Source organism: Belonocnema kinseyi, chromosome 5 (assembly GCF_010883055.1).
Source record: "Belonocnema kinseyi isolate 2016_QV_RU_SX_M_011 chromosome 5, B_treatae_v1, whole genome shotgun sequence".
In the NCBI taxonomy this organism is placed as follows: Eukaryota; Metazoa; Arthropoda; class Insecta; order Hymenoptera; family Cynipidae; genus Belonocnema; species Belonocnema kinseyi.
Window position 1 is genome coordinate 54,304,115 of NC_046661.1, and position 7,611 is coordinate 54,311,725.

The following is a 7,611-nucleotide window of genomic DNA, read 5'->3' on the forward strand; positions in this document are numbered from 1 at the left end:
CGCAACCCAGGCATTTATATCGTCTCCTACCATATTCACACGGACATAGACGTGTCATAGTATTGGACCACGTCTCGTTTCAGATCTGGGATCACTGGAAGCGCCACATCGAGTTAAAAATTTGGGATCGTCAATAAAAAGCACTAGGAATGGTGGGCCAGGCCCTACATTTGTATAACTACAAAAAAAGTTGTTTGTTGTAAATATATTGTTTCCTTTTTTCATAATTATCAAAGTTTAGGACCAGACCCAACTTTCTTAGTGCTTCTTATTTATTATTTAAAAATTTTAAATCGATGTGGCGCTTCGCGTGAAAAAAGTTGGGAAATCAAAAAATTGGCGGTAAGGTAGGAATCTGGTCACGTGAACCACTCGTCACATGGCCTTAAAGGACGATATATCCTTGAAGTTTATTTATTCTTTCGGACCCTACTTAAAATAAATTTTTGGATGTGAGCAACAAGAATTATTAATAAGTTAAAGAATGTGAAGCATGTATTTAAATATGATATATAATGGTCATTCCATGCCTATCATCTGAAAAGGGGAACTTCAGGTTTGCTTCACGGGCATGAGAAACGGCCGTATTTATGCATGTGTTATATAAAAATCGTTTCATTCGATAAGAAAATGTCTACTGTTTTATTTTTTTATAATATTTCTTGGAAAATGGCATAAAATTGTTTTTCCGAAAAATTCGGGATGTCTAGCTGAACTTACGAAATATTACTCCTCTCGAATTTTGGAACAAAGAGACACTTCGTTATAAAAACAATAATTTTATTTTTAATATTTAATTATTTCCTAGTGAATATTAATATTGTGCACATTTTTATAATTATCAGTTCCACTGATTTAAATGAAACTTTTTGAATTGTATTGCTAAAGACGTGTAATAAAAAGATTACAAAAAAAATCCGCTAATTGTCATTTATTTGGTTACACAAAGAATTCCGAGAAATGGATGTGAAAGTTAAATAAATGAAACAAATGAGGTCCGACAGGCACAAAAATAGTATATTAGTGTATAGTAGGATTGCTGATTATAAATCTTAGAGTGAAAATACAAAATGGAGACCAATCTTTTTTTTAACACTTATTAAAACAAAAATTAATAATATTTAGATTACGTATTCTTTAAGGAATTGGGAAGCAAAATAAAATAAGTTGAACTAGAATATAAGGGTGACGCCACCCTTAAATCGATTAAAACAACCTCGTAAAAATGGTTTTTGGCGTTTCTTTCGGAAACAGTGCATCGGAAAAACGAAATATGTGACAAATGAGTAAGCTGGCAGACCCGTCTGTGGTCCTTCGGCCGTTGGAGAGATTCGACGTTTACTGAAGACAGCGCTCTGGCGAATCGTCGGACACTATCGGCCTCAGAAAGAAGACACCGGGGGGTATCAAAAAACTCTTGGTTGTGCAAATTCCCAAGTCCTAGACGAGGACTCCTGTGTTCCTTACCAACAGGCTCTTCTATCACCTTCGACAGGTCAACTTTAGGGTTGGCATCCAGGTACAGAAGGAGCCTTTCGGGGCACCAGGAGACCGGAGATAGAACAAAAATGATTACTTCTGGCTCAAAAATTACCCAAATTAACTTGCATCACAGCAAAGGCGCCTCTGCGGTTCTGCAGAAGGGCATGGCTCCAAGGCACACAGGTATTTCGCTAATCTAGGATCGTCAGCTAGTTTGAGATACTATAAGGAAATTAGGGTGTGGGAGGCCTGGTTTTTGTTAGAGGGAAACTAAGATTGTTAAACCAAGGGCCTGAATACTGGCACAGAGAGTCAATATTTCCTTTCTGCTAGAGCTATGTTTCAAAGGCATGATGGTGACAGCCACATATCTTAAAAGAATAGGTAAGCTAGTCATGCGATCAGCCTACTTTTCATATGGCAGTGATACCAATCTACCAGTGGAGGTACACACATTAAAGAAATACTGCAAGGTAAGAGGTCTTTACCTTCTGTTTTGGTGCGATACTAACTCACACCATACTTTGTGGGGTAGCACAGTATCACAAAATCACACCTAATAACTACTGATACTACTATTCTTAATAAGGAAAATACCTGACGTTTCATAACTCTGCTTGGGAGGAAGTTATCAACATCACTCTCTATACAGCTAATTTTAGAGACAAAGTTAAAAATGGAAAGTCTCAGACGAATCCTCTCTCTTAGATCAAACACAGAGAAAGGTCGAGTTGTAGTCCATCGTACGCACGGCTTCTAAGTGGGTTAGGAAAAAAAGAAGGATGGTCTGGGAACAGTTTTCCACGGAACTAAGAAGTGCACCCTCAGTGTTGCCAGGGTTAATATTCTCATTATGAAAATATTAAAACTCGTTCAGTTGCCTAAAATAAAGAGTAGGCCATATGCTTTTAAAAAGATAACTGCTTCGGAGTATTTTTGTTGTCGTGAAAATATTTTTTTTTTTACTTGGAAATCCTGGAGACGCCAAGGAAGATTTTAAAACGAAGATACGCAAAAATTGAAAGTGCCCAAAAAGTAACTAAAATTAAAGATACAAGTATCTGGAAAAATAGTAATTAAGTTACACCGAGTGGAAAAATTATTTAAGGCTTTACTGCTTCGGTGTAGTCCGCCTTGAGTCGACACAGGCGCACCACGTGCTGTCCAGTGAGTGAGTGGCATGTAACGCTCGGATAGGCCAGTTTCTAGACAGATCGTATATTTTGATTGGAAATAATGAATAATTAAATAATTGAATTATTTTGTATTGCATAAAAGTCTAATATATGGACTTTTCAGTTAATTAAAAATATAGAACAAAGTTTTTGTACATAAAAAACGAAAAAAGTTAAATTCTGCAAATCTTGTATATACTCCGGGTGTCGAAATTTTGATGTAACTACATATTATTATGTTGCTATAACCTTTCCCCGTTACCTCACCATGCTCAGCCATCTAAAACAGGGCTCTTCAGCGAGGGGGAATTCACTCGCAAATACTCATTTGCTACATATCCGTTTCTAGCACTATGTGCCTTTAGGGTAAATCTCCCGATTTGGGTGAATGTAAGGATTTGTGCTGCGTATTTTTCTTGTGAAAGTATTTTGAATCTTATGAATCAAGAAAAGTTCCTAATACCACACAGTCTAAACATTTTTATCAATATGTTATCTGCTCATCGATATAAGCAAACAGTTCGTACTGAATAATAAAGAATACTTCATTCTGTTCCGCTACACCTACTTGGGCGAATGAATTTTTCCTCTGACCCAGTTTTGACTAATCAAATATTCCAATTTCGGCAAGCGACGCTATGTAAGATTTCCCACAGTGGCGGGATATCGACATTGATAAGTACTGCCACCCCCAATTTGAGTTGTAATAAGGAATTTAAAAATTTTCACCTGAAAGTTTCTCAGCATAATAAATCATGAAATTAAACAAAAAAATTGTATCGTTTGCATTTTTAAATTGGCTGTTTCATTATCATTGTAATCATTTCCTGCACATTTTATTAATTATTAATTACAAATGCATAAAAACAGGCTTCATGGCAGGAGAAAGCTCTAAAAATTAAAATAGTATGCTTGTTATCTAGAAAAAAAACACGCAAAATTGGTATCGAACGTTATTGTTTGTAAACACGCGCACACATTTCTGCAACCTTTTTTCCGTTTACATTAATAAGGTAGGTAATATAAAAATTATGCATCAACTTTGTGGCGAAAAACAATACCTCGTGTCAACTCCCGAACTAACAAGCCGAGAGCAATGTTACGCTCGATCAGTTACAGATGGGGCACGTGTGCGTATATAATGTTTAAACAATACGAATTCATAATAAAATGACTATAAAACCTATATTGAAAATATATTTAATCCATTCTACAGTGTGATCAAACCATTGCTAGTGTTATTACCTTCAATATTTCCAAGGATTTAGCTATAGCATTGAGCATTCGCTCTCACTGTATCACTCGCTTCAACTGGGACATTTACTTTACTCAGCTGTAAGAGAGAGACGAAATATTTCCGTGCTCAGTGAGGCGGCGTTGGGTTGGAGACGCGACATTTGGCAAATGAGTATTTGGGACCAAATTTCCCCTAGTGCTTAGTCGTAGAATTTTTATTTGAAAAATGGCGTTTTGAAAAATTAGCGGATTAGTCGTAGAATTTTGGTTAGAAAAATGCGAAGTCAATAGTGAACTTTAAACTTAAGTTGGAAGAAACTCTGAGAAAGTAAAAAAGAATAAAAAATTAAAAACATAATATGAAATGGTCGTTTTTGAATTTTAAATCCTAAAACTCTTACTGAAGTCGTAGGATTTGTTTTTGAAAATTCTGAGTATACAGTAACATTTGAACAAAACTTAAAAAAACTCTGAGAAGGTAAAACAGAAATATGAAACGAAATACATAAAACGGTAATGCCCACCGTACTTTAATTTTTACATATTAGAAAACCGCCCCCCCCTTCTCTCTTTCCCCAATACTCTTACGACCTATCCGGGAGCTGCAACAATATGCGTGAAAAGTTTAATGCCGATTAGTTCAAAACTGCGGTTGTATCCCTCTCCTATCTTCACCCCTCCTATCCCAACCCACATATCTGCCCCTCTACTGATACGACCTGTCTGGAAGCCCAAATAATGTGTGTGCAGAATTTGCTGCCGATTGCCAAAAACTGTGGAAGTTCATAAGCATCATAGGTTTAAGGCACTTAATTTTGTATATTTCCAAAACTATGACCCACACTCCATCGCGCGCGAAATATTCTCATCCGCTGACCGGGAGCCCAAAGAATATTTGTAAAAAATTTGGTGCTGATTGTCAAAAACGTGGATTTTCATAAGCATCATTCGTCTTCGAGTTTATATATACAGTTTTAGTTTTTGGTTATATATACAGTCAACGCTATTTTGCATTGATTATTAAACAAAAGATATTATCAATTAGCGATTCGGATGGCCGTATAGACCATCTTCAGTGCCTTATCTATTTATTTTATATGGGTGACCTAAAGATCTATTCTTCTGGTAAAAGTAAGCTTCAGAGTGATTTAAATATCCTCAAGCAGTATACAGGAGGGATTAGAAAAATTTGCCAAAATTCATCTTAAGAAAGGAAAGACTATTGGCAACTCCGAGGACAATGAGCTTGTGAAAATAAGTGTTATAAGAGATCTTGACACTTGAAACACCTATACGTACCTGGGTATGTCTCAAACCCATATTCAGGATGCAACATCAGTGAAGGAGTCTCTCCGAAGCAGAAACAAGTATCTTGTTCCAAAGATTTGGTCTTCAAATCTGTTGGCGTTGAACAAGATGTCTGCGACTAACATGCTTGCCGTCCCGATTTCACTCTAATCGTTTTGGGTGCTTCAGTGAACGAAGAACGAGCTCAAGGTCATTGGCATCGCCACAAGAGCAGTGCCAAATTTTCTGGAACTACAATTTCTGGAAAACCGTCTCCGTTGCACACTCAAGACCTGACATCATTCTCCAAGACTTCGAGAAACGAACTATATTGGTGATCGAATTTTCGGCTCCAGCCGACTACAGCATCACTACTAAAGAGAATGATATGAAGAAGAGGTATCAAGAGGCTCAAAAGGGAGCTGCAAAGATTGTACCTAATGTATCGCTTGAGGTAATAACTAAGTACTTTTCGTGTCCTCAAGACACACGATGGTTTCATCAGCCTGTCGTTGTGATTTTATCGTGCCCTGTAACTACCCATTTTACGGTCGTGCGACATTGCCATAAGTGTGATTTATTGCGGTTCTACTAGGAGCCGGTGTCATTTTAAATGACGGTTGCTTGCAGTCGGACCATGCAGTGGTTATTGAATCCTTTTTTTGAACTTTGTATATGTGTTTCTTTCACGATCAGGACCATTTTACATGGTAAAATTTTAATTTGATTTTTGTCAGAAACGTGCAGAAAATTTACATTAAGAAAATAATATTATTACGTTTATAAGAGGATCGTTTTTATTCTTTCATTACAATAAAATCGAAGAAGGAATTTAAATGAGGTATTACTGCTTCAGATATAAAATATCTGTTAATACCAATTCATAAGCAGTTAATGCAAACCGAATGTTAGAAACTGAAAATGTCGTTTCACTTATTTTCTAATGATGACTGAATGCACTGAATATAAAAAATACGTCACTGACAATAAAATTGATTATTTAATTAAACACACGTAAATACTTGTGCACAGTCAAAAAAGGTTATGGGTGATTCTCAAAAAGTTGGCCATTTTGTGTCGAAGCACTGCAACCAATAATAAAGAAGAAATGGGTAGTGTAAAAAATGCCCATATTAGGAGCTCAACATGAAGAAAAACCTTCCTCATTTTGATGAATCTTAATTATTTCTAATTGAAGCTAAAAATAAAGAACCATAAAAAATGTCCTGTCGGTCCCGTGTCCTCAGTATGTGTTTTTCCCGGATTTTAGCAACATTAAACTGCTATTACCGTAATTTATCTCTCTGCAACCTAAGTCATATCATTAGTATGAATAATAATACGAAAAAAATACATTTTTAACTTCGACTATTGTTTTATCGATTATTATAAAATGTTTCAAAGTTTTACTTCGTTTTCATGTCCTCTCGGTTCCACGCATATCTAATTGGTTTTTCATATAAGAACAAATATTAATATCAATGTAAATTTTGGTGAGATTTGTTACTTGGATTGTTCTTTAATCAATTTTACCCGTAGAGAATTAAATAATCAATTTGGCTTTTTGTAAAATTAGTTAAACTGTGCTCTCAGACACGCGTGCCTTACTTATATGTCCTGTCGGCCCAGCCTAAAGCTCAATTACGTGAGAAATATAAAGAAATAAGGTCAGATTTGGATTCAGCGATTAAAAATGTACAAGTATTGATTTTTAATAAATTTATAAGTTTATTTTTTATACGCACAAACATGAAATATTATAAAATTTTTCGTGTGCGAGATGTCCTGTCGGTTCCAGACTTCAAATACACGACGGTGCATTGTGATTGAAAAAAACGTTCTAACGCGAGTGTGTAGCAAAAGTGCTAACCGGATTAAAAAAGTTATTTTTAGTCACTCAAGAACGGAAGGTAAAGGTTTTTGTTGATACCAGTTGATGTTTATATAAATTAATCATGGTACATCCTATTTTTTTTCTTCATAATTTCCAGAAAAGCAACAGCAAGTGAATGACAAAGTGGTAAGCCATTGTATTTTATTAAATTTTTATTGTATTTTTCGTTACCTAATGGTTAGTACTATAAGATAAAAAAAGTTTTCAGTCAGTTTGAACAACTTTTTTTCTTAGGAGCCCTTACAAGGTGTCCGCCAACAATTTTATTGAAATGTCAATATGTTGTAGGGTACGAAGAAGTAAGAAATAAGAAATTTTTTTTATCGACGGAAAAACGATTCTAAGGGGTGAAACTGACCCTCGAAGTTCACCCTAAAAATCGAATTTTTTTCATATCTCAATAAAAAATTTGAATATTAATATCATTTCAACGGTAAAATATTCGGCATGAAATGCCCATTCTTTGACAATCATTTTTAAGTTAAGGGGTTGCAACCCTTAATTTTTTTAAAGAAAAATTCCCTTTTTTGTGGATTT